We start from the raw sequence: 20,966 nt of genomic DNA, 5'->3' as shown, positions 1-20,966 counted from the left end.
CAAGTTATACTTATTCTGTGTATATACAATATGTCAAAATATACTCTATGGTCATGTATATCTAGAAAGAACAAATAAAAAAAATTCCCTTCTTGAAGGCAATGAGTTTGGCAAGAAAAAAAGGATAATGTTCTAAGAATGGAATGAATTAACAGAACAAGACACAGAGAAAGTATAGTGTGGAATAAAGCTAGGTAAACAAAAATGTTGCCAAATCGTTAAAGTTGTATTACAAACATCTATGCATGAAACACTGGGTAAGACACTATGTAGAATACCAGTGAAACGTAATAAAAAGTTTACACCCTCACAGGGAGAACAAACTCATATACCAGTTTTTCATTATACAAGCAAGAGATTTACTAGTGTGATTAATGATATTGTTTTCTTCAGTCATTTAAGATTATGTTTAAAGTAAAAAGTACTTTTTACTATAGCAGAAAATTGAGTGTTCATTTAGTAACTACGACTCCATCACGAGACCAGAAACACCATCACCACCATCACTCTCCCACCACTCACCCAGTGCTTACAATCTGCTGTGAGATATTTTAATTCTTTTGTATTAATCAGCACATTTAATTCATAAAACAACCCAATTGTGCTTTGGTGTTGATGACAATTGCCCCTATTTTTAAAAACAAGGAACCTAGGATATAGCAATATTAAAGTAACTTATTCAAGATTCAGAATACAGGTGAAATCTACAGAATGTAAAGTTCCAGAAGAAGAGATAGATACTAGACAAAAGAAAAAAAAATGTTTCAATGCAGTTCTGGATTCCTAGACATCAAAGAAAATCTTAAGCTGAAACCTGATGGGTCAGCAATGAGTTAAATATGGATAAGAAGTAAATATAATTAGTCTAACAGGAGACTTTTCAACAGAAACGATGGAAAATAAAGCAAAGAAATTACACTGTCAATGTTCTATAAAGATTGGAGAAAACCTGTCAGTCCAATATTGTGTTTCCATAACAATTTCCTTTCAAAAATGAGAGAAAAATAGATAAGTTTCAGATAAACAAAAGTTGATTTTTTTTTTACAAGCAGTAGGCTGTCACTGGGCTTCTAAGGATACACTGTTTAAAAAGAACAATTACCCAGAGCAAGGCTTTAGGTTTCAAGAAAAGAAATTGGACAAAGAAACTGGTAGAAAATACACCAACACAAACATTATCTAAATAGGAAAAAAAAGTCATTTTGGAAATTACAAAAAGAAATGCTAATGTTTAATAACAATGAAATTTTAAAAACATATTTTTAAAAAGTCAAACAGAAATCAGAAGAGCAAAACCCAATAATTCAAATCACACCAAGTAGGATTTCAGAGATGAGTTTACAATGGTAATAAAACCTGGAATGGGTGTAAAAGAGAGAGAGAGAGAGAGATGGGAATGGGTTGGTTAATGGGTATAGGGCTGCTGTTAGAAGTAACTTCAAATGTTTTGCAACACTACAGAAGTATGTTTGAGATTAATTAGTTGAATATTTCATGAATAGATAGTGGAAAGATTTGATTTTAAATGTTCCCAGCAAAAGCAAATTATGTACATCTGAGGCTATGCATATGCAATTATCCTGATCTGATCATTATACAATGTATACATGTGTTAGTATGTCACACTCTATCCCACAAATATGTATAATTACTATGCATCAATTAAAAAAATTCCAAGATAGTAAAATTACAATAAATGTAAATACACTATTTCATCAAGTAATAGGTATTATATTGTTACATGAAAAAATATGCCCAATGTATTCCATATGTAAAAAAAAACAACTAGACTCTAAGGACATGTAAAGTTTAAACTATCAAAATGAAAAAAAAATCAGTTTTAGCTATATTAATAAGTCTTTAAAAAATGAAATGTTATTTTAGAAAAGAAGTTCTATATAATAATAAATCAAGAAGAAAATATTCAAAATTTTCATAAAATAGCTTAAAAAGTTTAAAAAGTCAAAATCATTAGCTCCATGAGGAAAACTGATAAAGTTATCTTTTCAATCTTGACAGAACAAAGAGACAAACAAATAAAATTTGGTCAAAGTGTGTAATATTTGAACCATAAAATTAATAAGCTTCAAATAATGGAATATAAAAAATTCAGGATGTGAATTGTTCTAAAGTAAATATATGAATTATTTATAAAATGTGTCAATATAGTATCAAACTATAAAGTGCATTAAAATTACCTAATAAAACATAGGCTCTAAATATAATGAAATAAATTAGAAAACAATAATAAGGATCAAACTAAGAAGCCTTATACATTAGAAAATTATAAAACTTAAACATTTCTAAGTTCAAAGAAGAAATGATCATGGATATTTTAAATATGTAGAAAAGAACTGTAAGCAAAATACTGTAATAAAAATTGGAGGATGTTGTGGGTATGATGCTTTTTAGTCTTAAATGTCTATTTTTTAAAGGAAGAAAAGCTGCAAAAACGGATAGAGTGTCAAATAAAGAAATTAGAAAGATGAAAAAAATCAGCCCAAAGAAAGTAGAAATGAAGAAGCAATAAAAATAAGAACATATACCAATAAAATAGAAAATAAATATAAAGTAGACCTCAAAACCCAGAATTTCATTATTCAAAAATATTAATAAAAAAGACAAATATATGAATAGATTGATGAAGAAAATCAGAGAGAAGACATAGATAATATTAGAAGTTCAAAAGAGGTCACAATATTATTCTAATATAACTTCTAATATATATATTAGAAGTGCACAAGAAGTACAGTTATTGGCAGAGATTTTCAGAACAAAAAGAATAGTAAGAATAACTTCAAACCATTTCTTTAGAAATCTTAAACTGGACAAATTCTAGATACCCAGATTCTCTGAATTTACTCTTTCTACTGAACAACATCACAGTTCCTCATGGGCCAGAGTACTCTATGAAGTTCTTTAAATTCATGTTTGTCTTTCTTATAAAAAAAAGATATGTAAATTAACTATGCAAGCATGTACTCATGGATTTAAAGCATATTTTAGAATTATCCAAAGCAATGTTTTTGAGATATACTTTTCAATGGACCATAGCCCCTTATCAGAAAGTCCTCATTTTTCCACTTGAACTACAGGATATAACAATAAATATCTCCAAAAAATGCTGAAAATTAGAAATAAATTTCTTTTTATCTTCTTGAAGATATCAAAATAGACATCTTATTGTTCTCCAATTTTCTTTTCCAAAATCCTGTTGGAGAATGGAAGAGAAGTATGGAAGTAGTTTGTAATAATTTTTGTTCAATTCACTGGAAATTTTGGAACAAAAAGAACTTGAATTCATTCCTCATGTGAAATTTAGTTTTTGAAAAAGTTATGACAAATTTGATGTTACTGGAGTGAAACTGTATGTTGTTTTGTTTAAAATCCCTAATTCAACAAAATTAGACCAATAAAAGAATAATATACCTATATCTTTATGCATTATCCATCAGTTTAAGCTCTGTAATTAGGAAAAAAAATAATTTTGTAAACCTTGATTCAAGTTGTTTAAATGCTTCCATTACAAATGAGATTTAATCTCAGAACACTTACAGCAGATTGACAATTAAATAACATAAAGTACTTAGCACAGTGTTTGACAGATGGCAAGCAGTGAAATAATGTTAGTTTTCATAAATAATGGTAGAGAAATGTTTTGTATTTATCTACATGAAACATGTTTTAATATGCAATATTCCTCTTAAAATATTTCTTTTTTCTAACATAGTACAAGTTTAATAATTGTCCTTTAATCAGAGGCTATAATCCATTACTTTGCTACTCAAATCTCCTTCATGTTAAAGGATAGTGATATCATTATTTAGTGGTAGTTGTTTTTTATTCTAATAATTAGTTTCTATTCTAATAGTCTTAAATAAAAATTAAATTGGAGTAAGAGTAGAAATAGAAGAAATAAAGGCAGAAATGAAATTGTTTAAAAAGTTTTGAATGCAAATATAGTTGAAAGCATCAAGGGCGTCTTTCAGAACTTGGAGAATTACACCTTAGAAGAGACCAGTTTACCAACTGTTTTTTTCTAAATTTACTCTTGAAATTTCAAACATGAAAACACTAGTTAATTTCTTTTCCATTGTCAGCTGATAAATATGATGGCATAAGAACTGGAGGAAAGCAAGCCCAATATTTTGCATTTTTATACTTGAACTTTTGTAGAAGGCTTTTGTGTAGATCTGTTAGAATTTAGGGGGGAAAACCATAGTTAGCATTTCCTAAGCAAGCATTGTCTTTAATAAAACTATCAATAGCTTTTTAGTTGGATTAATTAGAACAGCTGCTCTCCTCTCCTTTTACCAGAAGTTGAAATACAGATTATTTATGGGGTTGATGAGTTACATGGACAATTAAGCAATATGAAATGTGTCATTAAATAATTAAATTTTTATATATAATGTCATTTTTTTCTAACTTTCTATTTATACTCTCAAATAGATTTTTTTAAAAAAAGAATTGCAAGATTACTGACTATAGCAACACTTTTCAATAATGTATGTCCAGGATATCTTCATCTATACTTTCTACAAGGACCATTGTTTTATTTGATCCAAATGTTATTATATTTGTTAAATGGTTGACTGTCGTCAAAGAAAACTGAAAATAAAAATGAAAAATATGGGAATATTTATGTTGAAACATTCTTTCATGTGTGATTTGATATAGGTTTGCATTAATAATCAGTAAGATGGGCTGGGGCTGTAGCTCAGTGGGAGAGTACTTGCCTTGCATGTGTGAGGCACTGAATTTGATCTTCAGCAACACAAAAAAATAAATAAATAAAGATATTGTGTCCACTACAATAAAAAAATATTTTTAAAAATGAATCAGTAATTATGTATTTTTAATCAAATTGAAGTGCTTTCTATATCTAAGGGTGACTGAAAAAAGTAACTAAACTTTTATTGTGAAGCAAACAACACTATAACTTATAGAAATGAGTGATACACAGGTATCCGAATGAACAAGTACACCAAACTAAGCCAGGACATCTGAATTCAATTTATGAAAGATATATTTATGGGCAGTGAATTAAAGGAGTTATGTGGCTATTAATTATTTAGATGTGAAGGACTTTTTACACTTCTTTAAATAATTATAGGAGACCATAGGGAGATGTGGGAACCAATTAAATATAAATTTAATAATCAAGCTGAAAAATAATGCAATTAAAACAATGCACTTAAATGAAAATCATTGATTGCTTTCATCTGTTAGGATTTTGGTTCCTTGCTGCTCATTATACTGCATTGTATCTTTTCAGTTATTGGGAAACATTACTGAGGGTGAAAAGGTAGTGCCTGACCTGGAGCAGGTGGTCATATTCTTTACTAATCTGCACAATCTTTGAAAGTACATTTTACACATTTAATTTTTAGTTGGATTAATTAGAACAGCTACCCTCCTCTCCTTTTACCAAAAGTTGACATATAGATTATTTATGAGGTTGATGAGTTACATAGAAAAGGTATTTTATGTTTCTAATATTTCCTTCATATACTTGTCCTCCCCCAAACTTCACCAATGTTGAGGACAGGAACTTTGTCTTATGATTCATTTTTATCTCTGCTAAACATTTTTTACATTGCTGACATCCTGGAAGGCACTGAATTGAGTCTGGTTGATAGAATGTTTGATTGTAATCAACTTGAAGGACTTTAAAGAATTGTTAACAGAAGCGTGCTCCACTGTCTGGGCTCGTTGAAGGAGAAAATCAAACTCTTGTTATTAGGTTTCTTGTAGAATAAGTTTGATCCTAATTCTTCTTCATGTTAGGGTAAGATAAAAATAGCAGCGGTGACCAGTCATATGAGTAACTTATCCCAAGGGACTGAGTATATTTATTTAATTCTGTACATTGACAGGAATATAGCTTATAGCTCTTGTCAGTATATTAATCAAAAGAATAATAAGATCCAAATATTCTGTGCTCCAAAAAATAATTTAAGTGACAGTGTGGCCTAGGGTAAGTATTATTTTCTGTAGAGATAGTTGAATTTTAGAAACAGTTCTGGGAATGAATATAAAATAAACTTATTCAAGCAAACCACATAATTTTCTTTAACACTGGGCACAAAAATATGAAAACATAAACCACTAGCAACCTAAAGGATTCTGAAAGAATAAAGATCAGTATGGTAATGAAGTTACTTCTTGTCATTTCAATGTCACTGAATGGAAATGCTATTCTGGAGATGAGAAGTGCTTTTGTTGTTGTTGTTTTCTTTTCAGAGATTGAACTCCTAAATACTTTATTATTGAAATACTTTCTCAGCCCATTTTATTTTTTATTTTGAGACAGGGTCTCGCTAAGTTGCTTAGGACCTCACTAAGTATCTGAGGCTGGTTTTGAATTTGCAGTCCTCCTATCTCAACCTCTGGAGCCACTGGGATTATCAGGGTGCACCACCATGCCAGGCTAGGAGAGGAGAAGTTTTAAGAGCAAATGAGGGCTGGGGATGTGACTCAAGCGGTAGCGTGCTCGCCTGACATGCGTGCGTCCGGGGTTGGATCCTCAGCACCACATACAAAGATGTTGTGTCCGCCGAAAACTAAGAAATAAATATTAAAATTCTCTCTCTCTCTCCCTCCCTCCCTCTCTTTAAAAAAAAAAAAAGAGCAAATGACAGGACACAAGCTGCTTCTGTCCTACATTAGAATTAGAAATACATTTAGCATGTGTAGCTCCAGAATGAGCAATTATGGCTGAAGGACAGGGTCTTTGAAGAAACAGAATTCAGTACATTACAACAAATACCTTTTGGGTAATTAGCAATGTCCTAAAACACAATTTGGGAAACTATTTGTTGGCACTGAACTTTAGTGAGGTAGTAAACCAAATAGCATCTATGGTGACTTCTAACTCCTTGATTCTGTAACTTTATGATGTATAAAGTGGTCTCAAACACTCTTGGATGCTTCCAATTTATGTGATAATAGGAATACTATAGTTCTTTTTCTATCTAATCTATAAATCCATATAAATGCATTTATTTTTATTGTAATCATAATAGGTTCTTTTTCTATAACTCTGCTCAGAGTCAGAATCAAATGCTCGTTTGTTAAATTGTATTCAAATGTTACAATGCCACATATAAAATATAATTCTTTTTGAGTGTTATAGAATTTTTCTTTGTCAAATAGATTACTAATTCATGCATCTTATAAAGAGCTTTTTGATTCAGGAGGATTTTGACTTAAATTCTGTCAGTCAATTAAAATGATTGTTTTTTCCATAGAACATTTGCACAAATCACCCTTCTCTCTCCAATGAGGTCTGGGCAGATATAAAACTAAAAATAATATCACCATACACCTAGTAAGCAGTATGCTTTCAAATAAATTTAGTATAATAAATCCCTTCCTAGGATTTACTAGGTTAAATCCGAGTTAATTCTTCTTTAGGTCTGTAGGGATTATTACAGATTGTTTCCATTTAAAAAGTCAAAAGAGAACTAGAGAGATAACAGGGTATTTTGAAAATGGGTGAGGCCGAAAAATGTAATGAAAAATGTTTTCCTCTAACTTATATGTAACTATGTTGATTAAATGTGGACTAAACTAATATTGAGGAGATTTAAAGGAATATAATTTTAGATAACGACAAACAAAATAAAAGACAAGATGTTCTTAGCTTAAAGAGCATGTCATGTTTTACTGTAAGGTACTTCTCTATGCCCTATGAAACCTCATTTTGAATTTTAAAGTCCGCTCGATAATCATTCTCAAGGATTTTTAATGTTTTATAGTGTATTAGACGTAATGTTTGGTGGAAATTGAGTACAGACATACACATTTTCACTTGGACTGGAGTTTGGCAATGCTTTCCCTCACATGTAAGATATATAGGGCTGGAATTTCCATGGGACAGGGAGTGGAATTATGAACTCACTCCCCGCAACTACAAACTCAGGCTATTTCAGTTCAAAACATTCTAACATGTCTCAGTAATCAGTATAGCCAGAGCATACATTGCAAGAAAGGGCAGTTGCTTCTGAGAGACAGTTCTCCAGCTATTTCTAGTATGGGTTTGGGGGGATATTTCAATGTCTTTCCCTCCTTCTCTGTGAAATTAAGCAAAACAATACGAAAAAAAAAATGATCAGTAACCAAACTTAATTTTGCAAACTTCACTCTCAAAAGTCAAAATGAACAGAGATTGTTCCTATAGTGTGTCCTGGATAGGGTTAGAATCAAAGAGTAAAGGTGATGAGCTAAACTCTGCTTAGTGGCAGCAACAAAAATAAGAATAATCAGGGTGTGGCCTTCACAGAAGCATAGCAATGTTCTGTGAAATAGCTGGTCCAGGGAAATCAAGGTAAGCAGCCCAAAACAAAGAAAAACAACTGGAACTTGGAAGGAATGGAAAAAAAGTCTTTGGAATAGAAACAAAATGTATACATAGATTTTTTAAAAATGAACTATCAGGAACTATGTTGCTTAAAATAGACACAAAAAATCTTGCATTTCTATCTGACTTGAAAAACAATAATAAAATGATTATTTTTAGGTAATCACAAGGTACAAATTCTTGTGCTTAGGAAGGAAATGGTGAGACAGCTCAGGAAATGTGAATAGTCTAATATACCAATAAAAATGTGAAAGAGGACTGGGGTTTGATCAGTGGTAGCATGCTTGCCACACATATATGAGACCCTGGTTTTAATCCCCAGCACAAATATATAAATAAAAAGAAAATAACAAAAATTAATGGTCCAAATATACTAATTAAAAGACAAATTGTTAGCTGGGCATGTAGGTGCACTCCCATAATCACAGTGATGGGAAGCTGAGTCAGAAAGATCACAAGTTCAAAGCCAGCAACTTAGCAAAGTTCTAAGCAATTTAGTGAGACCCTGTATCAAGATAAAACATAAAAAAGGGCTGGGAAAGTGGCTCAGTGGAAAGCACCCCTGGGTTCAATCTCTGATATAAATAAATAAATAACAAAATTTTCAGTCAGTCTTAACTCTATGTTCTCTGCAAAAACCACATTACCTATAAAGAAAGACTCAGATTGATTAAAAGTAAAGAGATGGGAAAACATATACTATGCTAATACTCTTAATACAACTGAAATAACTATATTAATTTCACATTAAGCAGGCTTCAGGACAAAAAAGATTACTAGGGATAAAGAGGGGCATTACATAATAATAAATAATAGATAATTCTGCATATAGACATAATAATCCTAATGCACTATTAGTTGACATGAACATCATTATCAATCAACTTGATCTAATTGACATTTTTAGACTAGTCCATTCAGCAACAGCAAAATTCTTCCTGAGTCCACATGAAGCACTTACCAAGCTAGATCACATCCAGGACTACAAAAAACTAAACAAATTTCAAAGAATGAAAATCATATCAAGTATGTTCTCATACCACAGTGCAATTAAACTAGAAATAACAAATAAAATTCCCAAGTATGTGGAGATTAACAATCTGTTTTTACATAAAATGATAGAAGAATTTTTAAATACTTTGATTTAAATTTTTAAAAAGTTACCAAATTTATGGAATGCAAACTTTGGAAAGTACTTAGAGGGAAATGTATACTAACAAATACATATATTGGAAAAGAAGACAGATCTAAATTAATAACATAGGCTTCCATGTTATTAATTTCTAAGCTTCCATCTTTGAAAACTAGAAAACACTGTAAGCATGAAACAAAGCAAAAAAAAAAAGAAATAATAAAAATTAGAGCACATTTCAGTGAAACTGAAAAAGGTTAAATAATGAAAATCAATAAACCAACAGATGATTATTTAAAAATTTTGAGGAAAAAAATAATATCAATCCCTTACAAAGTCATTCAGAAACAGAAGCAGAAATCCTTTCCACAATATTGGATGGGCCAGCATTAACCAAAGATTGAAATAAGATAAGGATGTAACAAGAAAAGAAAATGACAGACCAATATATCTTAGAAACATAGATGAAAAATCATCAAGAAAATATGAGCAAATCAAATCCAACAATTTATAAGAGAATTACATACATTGATAAATGGGATTCACCCCATTTTAGATATGCTATAGGATCAACTATAGAAAATCAACTAATATAATCATCACATCCAAAACTCAAAAGAAAGTCACATTGGATCATATCTATTGATGAAGAAAAGAATTTGACAAAATCCAGCACCCATTCATGATAAAATGTCTCTGCAAATTAGAAACAGAGGAAGTTCCTCAATTCAAAAAGGAAAGATGCACTAAATGGTGTTGTGACAATTAGGCAAACCACTGGAAAAATTAATTCTGATCTATACGTCCAGTGGTTCAAATACTCAAATCATTTAGACTAAATAATACAACATTGTAAACTTTTTAAAATCTTGGAATAAGGAAGGCCATTGTAATTAATATTTAAAATATATAAATTGACTTCTGCATTTTGAAAACTATTTTTTTAAAAAAAAGTGTTTTCATAATTAAAAAGATAAATTGGGAGAAGTAATTGAAACTCATATCACAAATAAAGGCTAACTTGTAACACTTTGATGACTCCTTAGCATTGGAAAGGTGCTCAAGGGTGTGTCTGGTAAAAGAAATACAAGTTAAAATTACGGAGAAACAAAATAAGATAAAAGTTTTGATAATGAATTCCATTGATAAGGCTTGTTGAAAAAGATATTCTTGATATTTAAAGGTGTTATAGATTTGTACTATTTCTGTCAGGCTACATTAGGCAGCATATAAAATTTAAAAATGTATAAACTTATCCAGTTACCACATTCAAGTGATTTGCTTTCTATTAACATAATTATAAGTTTGTGGAATAATTTATGTTCAAGCTTACTGAAGAACCGAAGCATCGCTTACTAGATAAACAAATTGAAGAGATCTAAATATACATCAATAGGGAGATTGGTTAGACAAATTATATTATACTTGACAACTGTGAAAAAAAGAAGCAAGTATAAAAAATCATGATAGAAAAATCAAAAACCAAAAACAATCTGCATATAAGTATGAATAGTATAGTTCATTTAAAAAGGGGAGGGGGCAAAAGTCCATATAATCATAATTTCTTGTTATTTTGTTTAAAACTTCCTAGAAAGACTAATGATAGGAGTTATGAATCTTGACAGATGAGGAAGCAATGCATGATCAATTTTTTTGAATCATGCATATTTATTTCATAATTTACTAAAATATGTTAAATGTTACCCTTACCAGAGGTGAGGTGTGGGATGGATATCCCTGCCTGAGCATTAATAACCAGGTATTTGGCTCTAGATTCTAATGCTTCTCCAAGTCTGTTCACACTGCCTTCATGGGCACATGTATGGGTAAAAGAAGGTTCAGTGTAACAAATAAAAAGATCTATTTTCTAAGATGTGTAACACTTGGGGACCAGGCTGTTTTTCAATATGCATAACTGAACACAACATTGAAATTTAGCAAGACCACAGGTGATGTTGTTGATCCGACACCCATTCCCCTGTGTTGAAAATTGAACACTCAAGAAATGCTGGTAAGCACAAAAAGTTTTAGTTAAAGGATAGAGCACGGGGGCTGGGGATGTGGCTCAAGCGGTAGCGTGCTCGCCTGGCATGCGTGCGGCCCGGGTTCAATCCTCAGCACCACATACAAACAAAGATGTTATGTCCTCTGAAAACTAACTAAATAAATAAATATTAAAATTCTCTCTCACTCTCTCTTTTTTTTTTTTTAAAAAAAAGGATAGAGCACATGGAGAGAGAGAAAGAGAGAGAGAGAGAGAGAGAGAGAGAGAGAGAGAGAGAGAGAGAGAGTCCTCCACACAGGAAGGGGTCCAAAGCAGTTGCCCTGAGGGAATGGAGGTGTCCTGCCCCTTTTATAGATTTCAGATTTCCTTTGTTCTCATGTCCCCTCCTCCCATCCTGACCCAAAAGGTGGAGTGATCCCAGTGTGGGAACAAAGCCACCTAGGGGTACAGGCAGGAAAGGAGACTCCTGAGGACTACTCATAAACAACTCTTTGCAGGGAGGAAGAATACTCTGGAGGCAGGTAACCTTGGCCTTTTTACCCAGACCTCAATAGGAGAATCCCAATCTTTCTGACTCAAAAGTGCCAATGGGCCTGGCAGACAGGTCTAGAGACCTAATTAGGGATTATAGTAGAAGGAAACTAGAGGCCACTAGATCAACCGATATGATAAAGGCCACATCTCTGCAGCTTGCAGACCTGCAATGAGTCACAATCCACAAAATCTAACTTTAAAGTATAAAAAGAGCCAGGTATGATGGTCCATACCTGTAATCTCAGAGACTCAGGAATCTGAGGCAGGAGGATTGCAAGTTGAAGGCTAGTCTCAGAAACTTAGCAAGACCTGGTCTCAAAATAAAAATTAAAAAGAATTGGAGATGTAGCTAAGTTGGAGCATGCCCATGGGTTCCCCAGTATCAAAAACAAATCAACCTAAAAAAGAAAGTGGCCATATTCAGGTTTCTGGTATCTAGTAGGATGATATGAATTTTGTTCAGTTCAAATCTCAGCTGGATTGATTCCAGAGAACACTGACAGTTGAGAGTACCATAGGCCCCAGGCCTTGGCACTGGAACTAGCTAATACCAGTAGAAGTAGGTGATGGTCAAGTTAATGCATATCATCTGGAAGGAAGCGTGAATAATCATACCTGCTAAAGGTCACAAAACAACAACATCACCAAAAAGTCTCGGATATGTTAGAAAATTGAAGCACTTTCCTGGAACTATAGGTCACCTTAGCCAAAGATTGACTATATTTTTTATAATTTTTTTTATTTGTTCTAATTAGTTATACATGACAGAATGCATTTTGATACATCATAAATAAATGGAGTATAACTTCTCATTATTCTGGTTATATATGATGTAGTTACACCAGTCTTGTAGTCATATATGCACATACAGTAATAATGTCCCATTTATTCTGATATCCTTCCTACCCTTGTACTCCCTGCCCTCCCTTCACTCACCTCTGTCTGCTCCAAAGTACTTCTATTCTTCCCTATCCATCCCCTTGTATTGTGAATTAGCATTTATATATCAGAAAATAATCAGCCTTGGTTCTTTGGAATTGGTTTATTTCTCTTACCTCAATATTCTCCAGCTCCATCCATTTACTGGCAAACACTATTAACATGAGTAGGAGATTAGAGCTATGAAAGAGAATCGACTCATTTGTAGACACTGACTACAGGAAGCCTGAGGAATTGTACAAATGATCTCAGTTTTTCAGCTCTCCTTGTATTTCTACTCTATGAAAGGTGAGTTTGCGTCTCCTCCTTTGAAAAAGGAAAAGGCTATTAATCCATCCCTTGAATTTGGGATGGACTTTGTGACTTGCTTTGTCAATAGAGTACCAAGAAGAGTCGGTTTCAAGTCTAGACCTCAAAAGACCTTGTGTACCTTCATTTTCTTTTGAACTTCCATAGCTTAGACTAACCTTCTGAAAAATGAGAAACCACCCAGAGCAGAGGCCAGGAGCTTTTCCTGAAGCCATCCTGGACCAGCCTGCCTCCAGTCAACCAATGAGTTCTCAGCCAGATGAGCCGCCCACCCAATCCACCAAATTCATGAGAAACAACAAATGGCTGTTATTTTAAACTCCTAACCATTAGAGTTGAATCTCCATTTATAACTAATGATGATATAGGAGATCTGATCATTCAGAATAAGAAGGAAGGGAGGGAGGGAGAGGAACAGCTAAGGTAACTGTTTATTTGATGTGGGCATCTTAGAGGGTTTTATTTTTCCACTCCCCAGTGATCAAAGTGATCAAACTTTGTTAGTAAAATAAGATTAAGTCAATTATCTCATCAGTTTGACTTTCAATAGTTAAGGAGAAGACTAGACTTTCATTATGCTTATTGGGGCTGGCAATCACAATTTCAGTCTTGAGATTACTAAGCATATTTACAACCATTATCTCATCCTTCCTTCACAATAAATCTAGGAAGTAGACAATTTCAGTGATTAGGAAATAAGTTTAGAACTTTAGCCCATTAGGTCAGGATAAAGCAGTCTGTAAGTAGCAAACCAGAACTGCTATTTTGTGAGCCAAAATTCTGATGGAACAAAGGATAATGAAGAAACTGGCATATGACATATCACAAACTCTTATTATCTGGAAAAGTAACAGTATATCATTCATCTATGCTGTATATAAGCAAACTTCCTAGCTCATTTGTATTTTAAGATTATTAATATTAAACATTTATGCCTCACTTCTCTCAACTACAAAAGGATCATCATTGTACATTACTTATTAAAAATTATAAATGACATATGTCAAAATGCATCACACATGTAGAACATAGCACTAAATAAGTATTATCAAAATAATACTTGCATCAAATAAACAATGACGGGCCAACACCACATGTAACTATATATTAGTTGAAACCAATTTTTAAAAACTAAGTAATTATTTTCCCTTTAATTGCACTAACTTGAAATTTTCTGCTGTATTAGACTTAAAAGAACACTTATTTAAACATGATTGCAAATTCTCGAAATGATCTTGCTAAAGGCAACCTTACTCATTCTGTCAATGCATTTAATCTCTGACTTCATGATTAAGATTATACGGAGATTCCACTATTGAATAGTGAATTGAAACAGGGATTATCTCTCCTACTTCAGAAGATAAAAATAAATGTAAGTGACAGCACCTTCTATGCTGACATAATTATTAATTTTAACACTGGAATAGATTAGAAACCAAATATAAGAGATGTCTTGGAAGAGGTCATTAAAATGTCAAAACAATCAAGCAACTCAATAAAATGTTCAGGCCTCTGGAAGTCATTCCTACTTCTTTACAAGTATCCAGATTGGCTGGGCTGTTCACTGACGAGGCTTTCATTTAAGTAAACTTACCAGTTTTTTCTTTCGGTGTATTTTTCACTAATCTCTACAAGTAGACTCAGGCAACTTTTGAATTAATGATTGCCACATCTTCAATTAAGAATGAAAAATAATCTACTGTGATTCATCAGTGGCAATGAGTGAAACCATTCTCTCATAGATAAGAGTCTCTTTCCATTAGAAAAGGATGATTTTACTTACTTTCAGAAAGTATAAAGTGAACTCAGACTCTAAATATTAAGCCACTTAATTATCACAATTCATATAGAAATTTCAATTTTTTTAAAAAAATTCATTATGGATAAGACATAAACCAAACAATACCTATTATAGTAATCATTACAGGAATATAATGAAATTTATGCTTGAAAACACCTTGAGAGCTATTCATCTAATCCTTTAGCATTTGGCTTTCACCCTGTTATTATTTCTACCCTCTTACAGCTACTAACCACTGTATTAACTTTTTGAGAATCAGCATGGCATAACATATGAGCAAATAACAGAAGACAAGGCATTCCTACCAGGCAGCCAGGCTCAACCCTCTCTGTGTGCCTACGGAGAAGCATGTGGGGTCTCCTTCCCCCCATACCTTTTCTCTCCCTTTCTCCCTTTCTCCTGTCTTCTACAGTATGGCACACTGCACAACGGGGTTTCTCCATCAGTGCACGTTCTGTCCTGGATGCTACATTGTCCTATGGTTATCCCTGCATCTGAGGGTATTTAGCAGCATCTTCCACCTCTACACACTAGATGCCAGCAGCAATACTCCCTCAGACCAGTGATGACAATTAAAGATGTGCAGACATTGCCAAAAGTCCCCTGGGGAGTAACAGTCACCTGTTTGGGAATGACTGCACTATACTCATCAACACAAACTGCCACCCAATCTTTCCAGACCCATGCTGCCAACACTTGTCTTTGTCCCTGCTCTGCTTAACTATGTTTACATGTTTCAGAAACCAACCCAATCTATCTCAGTTCAGTTCACTGTGTCTGTGAAACAGTTCTTTAAGAGGCAATGCTGAAAGATGTATGTCAGCATAGCCCTTCAGAACTGAGTTTTTGACAGAGGTTTCATCATATTCATTCATGTTGTTCACATTATGTCAACTAATATTTGAAAATATTATTTATTCCAGTTGTTATATATTTAAATACTAAGATGAAAGGGGAGGGAAGGTGGTAAGGCAAAGAGGTTTTGTACTGAAACACCACACACAGCAAATTCTAATCAGAAGAAATTAAGTGCATACACTTACATGTATGCACATCTTCACACACATCCATTACAATCATTATTGGCAAAGCCAGAGATTCAAACTCTTATAACTAGGAGAAATATTTCAAAATGAAAAAACTAGGAACATGTTTCATACAGAAAACATGTGTAATTTATTTCCTGGGAAAATGATCCTCAATATATGGAATTTAACTAAAAGTAGAAGGTAAGGGAATAAAAAATATGAAAGGTATATGCCACCATCTAGAAAAACTAATTTTAGAACTTCTAACTGATGGAGTCTACTCAATTGTCACTAGTAGGGATGCTAAGAAATCTCCATTCTGATATTCATTGTGCCCAAGACACTTTGGACTTAGAGCCAGAGGAAAATTCATTTCTGAATTCTGAAAACCTCTTAAATTCCCTACTATAGAAGAACTGACAATAGAAATAGACTATTCTTCCCCTATAAGTATAAAAGTGAGAGAAAAAAATTACAATGGAATAGAACAATTCTGAGAGATTCATCATTCAGAAAGGGCATTATGAACAAGACTCCAGGAGGCTAGTTCAGAGTCTTTTTACAACCAGTCCTTTAATTATAACCTTCAGAAAAATATTCTACTTGAAACATTTCATTGAGAAAATAGTTGCATTAAAACACATATTTTCAAAATATTCAAGGTCACAGCCCTGCTAAATGTATATCATATTTAACTTACTAAAGCAATTCCATCAGTATTTTCAGTTTCAACCACCTACTGTCAGATTATTATTTAGAATTATTTCTAAAAAAATGAGGTTTTACTTCTTTCATCTTTTTATAAATAAAATACCTGTTTTAATGATTTTTGTAAAGAGAAGGAGGATTTGTCCAAAAATAAGTTGGTAGTACTATTCTTATAAACAGAAATCTGTGAGAAATTTCAATGCTCTTTTTCTACGTTTAAAAAAATATTTTCACTAGAAAACTCCTCTGAAAGAACAGCAAATCACTACAAACACAAAAGAGTACAAATGGGTACTGCCTGTCAGCAGCAGAACCCCAAAAGCTTTGCTTTGTTGTCCTGAATATCTCAACAATAGACTTCAACCACAGCAGAAAACTGAAAAGATTTTGCAGACCCAAAGAAGTTCTTGCAAGTAGGAGCTACAATCATACTAAAACATAAGCAGCAACCCAGCAGGAGAGAAGAGCTGCCCCAAAGGACTGAATGGTCACTTCTGAGATGAAATTGTAGAAGTCAAGCAAAGGTGATTGACAGTATTTTAAAATGTACAAGTTTTGAAATGTAAAGAAGAAGATGGACAGGGTTAAACTGTGCTCCAGAATCACTTTTGTGCTAGTCCTAAATAAATTCTTTCAGTATGCCAAATATTATATTTTTAAATAGATACTTCAACCAACATTAAAGATCATTTTTTTGATTTTCCTGAAGTTAGGGACATTTGTACCACTTCTATAACCAGAATTCTGTGAGAAACTTTAAAATGTCCTTTTCCAGCTATAAAGAACCAATTGGTGACCATAACAATGTCTTTGGTAATCTACAGGGACCGTATATAACCAAGAGTTCCAATTGCTAACTTTAAATTCCATTGCCTGGTTTGAGAAACCACACTACTCATGGAATTGCTACAAGCCAAAGAGGAGGGGTGTGGGTAGTAGACCAAGGAGACCAGGGTACCTCTGATGGATAAGACTCTTCTCTGTAGCAGTCAAAGGTTATTGCTACATCTTCAACTAGGAATTAAAAATAAGGTGTTGTGATTCATCAATCAAACATACCTTCCCTAACCTTCTCTTCCTCTCTGCAATGACAAACCTATATTTGGTCATGTGACTCTCCAACCTATTTTAGATCCCTCTACATTTTCTCTTAGAAAAGATTTTTCTCTTAATATTATCTTTGCGTGGCAGTCCAGTATCAATGTCCCAGACAAACGTGGAGCTTCTATTCTTAAATTGTTATGTTTTCAGTAAGGAAGAGGAGTCTTCAAAACACTAGGAATGGAACCACCAGGTGAACCAGCTATCTCAATTCCTTGGTATTTATCCAAAAGAACTGAAATCATCATACTGTAGTGATAATACCACATCAATTCATAATAGCTGGAAGCTAGAACACAATAAGGGGGAACGCAGGGGTCAGATATAAAGATATAAGATCAGTAAAATAGAAGAAGGAATTCAAGAGGGAGGGAGGAGGGATGGGAAAGGGGAGGAAATGTGGAATGAATTTAACAAAATTATATTACGTGCATGTATAAATATGCTGCAGGAAATGCCATCCTTATGTATGCACCAACCAAATAAACAACTAAATGAGAGAAAGAAAGATCAATAGAGGAAGCAGAGTAGAGGGAAGAAGGAATAGAGGGAAAGTAAGGAAATGGGAAACTGAAATGGATTAAATCAAATTCCATACATTTATGATTTTGTCAAAATAAACCCAACTACTACATATAAATATAATGCTCTAATAAAGAAAAGAAAAGAAAAGAAAAAAATTGTTATGTTCTCAGTTTCATGGTTGGATGACCATGAAATTTTAGGGAAAATTCAAGCACAGACATGGCACAAAAAATCCTGTCTCTCAATAGTCCCTAAAAACTCCTCTCAAAGACAAAGCCCAAAAGAAAATGTAATGAAAAAGATAAAATTTTCAAAACACATTAAGTGAAATGGGACTTTAAAAGTATGGAAAAATTATTAAAAATTATGATGTCAGTTATATAAAATAGCATTCAAGGAATGAGGGTATTGGGTCATACTGAATGTTTTTCATCTTTTACTCTCCTTTCTGTCATATTCCAAGTTTGCTAAATTGAACATGTTAATATTTAGGATGGTATTGGGAAGAAAATGTAAAAACTATGTGTTCGATGGTTTAACCAACTCAAGGGAATTAAATAAAAATCAAAAAAATATGGTGACTATCTTTTCGATGCTGCATATCTAATTTCCTCAAGAAATCAAGAAATAATGGGGATTAGACTATTAACTGACGTCTGGTATATTCCTATGATATCTCCTTACCACAGAAGTCTTGCCAATTTAAGAACCCTGCTTCTCTCCTAGAGGAGGCACAACATCGCTGGATGCTGGCTTTCTTCTCCATTGTCTATTGGTGCCATGCAACACACTCAGCAAGCACCAAGCAGCAAGGGCCAAGAGGCCCACCTCCCTGGTGCTCCTAGCCAGGGGCAGTGCCACTGTGCCACTGTAGTGCTCTAAGTTCCTTTACTAAGGGACAACTCTTTAAGGAAAAAAAAAAAGTAAATTTATTGAATTTCCACCATTCTTTTACTATAGAAGTCCAATCCTCTACTTTAAAAAGATATTTACAAATTTGAATTAAACATGGTTCTATCACATAGTTTAAAACATTTTCTTTCAGGGAAAAATTCAGTCATGTCAAAAATCAAGCTTCTTATCAGCTGCATTTTTCCTCACTTGTGGAGCTGCTCCATCTATCCTCATTTCCAAAATGGTGTCTGGGTTTAAGGAGAAATAAGCACAACCTTGTGGCACTGGGAAGCTGGGTGGCCTCTGGTGCCAATGTCCTCTGGCTGAGTTCATCCGACGCAAACACCTCCCTTAGCCATTTCTAATACTTTCCTGTGTGCTTTTGGACGTGGCACCATGGTGATCATCTGACTTTGATGGACACATACTTTCCAGGAATTAGACTGAAGAAATTTTAAAAAAAATTAAATCTAGTCTATGATCCATTTATTTGTAGCACGCATTCAGTAATTCCAGTCTTTCACTAGAAGAGAGAGACAGTTAATTAGTATCTATTGTTTTTAACTACACCATTTATCTTTCCATGAGAATTTGTAATGAATAGAGGGAAACTTTCAATTTCCCTTTCAAGGTGGTTAATATTTCTCCAGGCAGTACTCTCCTCTGGTCTCTGAACTTCAGTGAAGCTGCCCTCCCCTTTATTAATTTATAAGCCTCATGGCCTTGCTTTTATTGGAAAAGGGTTGCTAGGGAAGGAAAAGAATAAAATTGGATTGCTGAACTAGAGGGTGCACTGGAAGTTATTCCAACACCATTTGCGTACCCTTGAACATCTCTTACCATTTTAATTTCTTTTGAAAGATAGTAATATTTTCCATACATCTTAAAGAACTTTAATTGGTCATTAATTAATCTAAAAGACAATTACTTGTATCACCCTAATTTTATAGATACTAAAAGTGAGACTCCATGAGGTTAAATTATTTATCTTATGTTTCTTAATAAGGAAATTGTATATGTAACATTCTAACAGAGGCTTATCTGAGTTTGGAGTCCTTAGTTCATAACTGCATGCCTAATTATAACTTTATATTTCCTCTCTTTCTTTACACATAGCTTAGTCATCTGATTAAGAAAATAGTGAAAAGGATAGTTCTAATGCAAGACACCCATAATCCTTTCTGCAGCCATGGTGCAGAAATGGACATTCAAAAAAGTACCAAGGTGTTTGCTCATGACCCTTGTTTTAGTCAGCTTTTATATCACTGTAACCAAAACACCCAACAAGAGCAACTTAAAGAATGAAAACCTCATTTGGGGCTTACAGTTCCAGAGGTCTCAGTCCATAGATGACCTACTCCATTGTTCTGGGCACAAGTGAGGTAGAATGTCACGGGGAAGGGCCCCGTAGAGAGAAGTTTAGTTCATGACTGGGTCAGGAAGCAGAGAAAGGGAGATGTGCTGCAAGAAGAACAGCCCTCCTAAGTCACAACCCCAGAGACCCACCTCCTCCAGTCACGCCCCACCTGCCTACAGTTACCCCCCACCTGCCTACAGTTACCCCCCAGTCAGTCTTTTCAAACTAGGATGGACTGATTAGGTACAGCTCTTGTAACATAATCATT

This window comes from Ictidomys tridecemlineatus, chromosome 9, assembly GCF_052094955.1.
Source record: "Ictidomys tridecemlineatus isolate mIctTri1 chromosome 9, mIctTri1.hap1, whole genome shotgun sequence".
Taxonomy (NCBI): Eukaryota; Metazoa; Chordata; class Mammalia; order Rodentia; family Sciuridae; genus Ictidomys; species Ictidomys tridecemlineatus.
The sequence above is the reverse complement of the archived record's forward strand: the minus strand, read 5'-3'. Positions refer to the sequence as shown.